Genomic DNA, 1,823 nt, shown 5'->3' on the forward strand with positions numbered 1-1,823 from the left:
GAGAATGAGATTAAATAACCTACACAATCATGTCTCCTGTGCATATCTCAGAGGCTTTGGTAAAACTCACTGAAATACTGGGAAATTATTTCCCTATCAGAAATAATAAAAAGCAGATAAAAATTCTGATCATCAAGTTTATAAGCAGTAGCTAAAAAGTGAATTGTATGTTTTCCACAATCKTGAAATATAATAGACTTGAAATGTGTTTCTATATTGTACTGCATGCTTCCACAAACAATCTTTTTCTCACAAAATTTCTTTTGCTGTTTCCTAAACTAAGTCTTAAAAAAGGAATATTAGGTTTTTGTTTAGTTGGTTGGTTTTTTTTTTCTAAGATTGAGCTATATGGCTTTCAGAGACCAAGTGCTATTCTGAGATGCACTACCATGCCCTCAGTTTCAGTAGGGTTGCTTCATTTTGCCTGAGAACAATTTGATAAGATCAAGCTGTGTGCTCTCATTTTCTTCCTTGTGATGGAGGAACAGAACCGTAACATTAGTCAGCAGTTTCTGAATTTTGACCCACAATGGCAAAGATACCAAAAGACAGGAGAAATAGATGGAGGCAATTACAAACAGTCACTTGATTGATGGTTGACATTGTTAGGGCTTCAGCTGTGTGTCAGGCTGTGGTGGTGCCGAATCCCCATCCCTGCCAGTGGGTGTTGCCATGGGCAACAGTGCACYGAAGCCAATAAAAAGGAGAGGAAATGAGGAGAGACTCAACCTTCAGGGAGGCTGTAGGGTATGCATTATAAATTATGTTATACTTAGCAATATGCAATATCAAAATTCAGGAAAGCCATGTGTACCTGCCAGCAGCATTGTCGGTTCCTAGTATCTGTTTTTCCCATATAGTATGTGTTGTAGGTTTGTATGTCTTGCTGCTTACTAAACTGCATCTGGCTTTATTCAGAGAAGAAAGAAATGGTAAAAGAAGAGCAGAAACATTTCCATTTGGTGCATGTACTCACTGCAGTGCAGTCTGCATTTCTGCTCCTTCCCTGCTTCCTTCTGCTRGAGAGTGATGTGGTTCAGTTGTGCACTAACAGACTGGCTTGCARTGCTACCGATTTTCCAGCTATTGTCCTGCACACCATTAAAAACACAGAGAGTTTTTGTTTTATTATGTCTCTTTTAAAGAAGTGATCAGCAGATTTGTTGTTTCTGTTTGATTGTCAGACAGATGTAGTCAGCTTTTCTAAGGGTCTMACAACTCAGTTTCCTTAGAAAGGAGAAAAGCTCTTTTACCATCTGGTCAGCTGGGCCAGGTTCTGATTTCCATTAAGTCAGTGCCAGTTCAAGGTAATTGCACTGAAGTAAATGGAGTTTGGCACAGGTGTAAAACTAAGCTGAATTCAGCTTTAATTTCTGCTGCCAGACAACACTATATTTAGAATCTCATTTTTCATGGAGTACAAAGGCTTTTTTCTTCCCCCTGCGAATGGGCACTCGTAAGCACTGCAACATGACTCCTCTTGTGTTCAGTCATGCAGCASAGAAAGCACCCTGAAATCACAGATCACAGGTTTGCTACATTAGTGATCTTGGCACTAAGGAAAGGAGACCAAGTTTCAGGTCATCACACAGAGACATATTGGTTTTATGACCTATTATATTTGATTAGATTTTTAGGGACATCTTTGTCACAGATGTTGACATGTGAGCTTTGACTAGTGCTGTGCTACCTGTAATAATAGCATCTGAAATTGTACTGAAAGAACTGCAAGWGAGTAAGAGGTAGTCAGTATAGTGCTTCTTCTCTACCATTTTAAAATACTAATTTCCACTGGAAATTATACTAGAAAGGTTTATCCATGG

The sequence above is a fragment of the Malurus melanocephalus genome, unplaced genomic scaffold (genome assembly GCF_030028575.1).
Source record: "Malurus melanocephalus ecotype Western Australia unplaced genomic scaffold, MMel_1.1 scaffold_30, whole genome shotgun sequence".
Taxonomy (NCBI): domain Eukaryota; kingdom Metazoa; phylum Chordata; class Aves; order Passeriformes; family Maluridae; genus Malurus; species Malurus melanocephalus.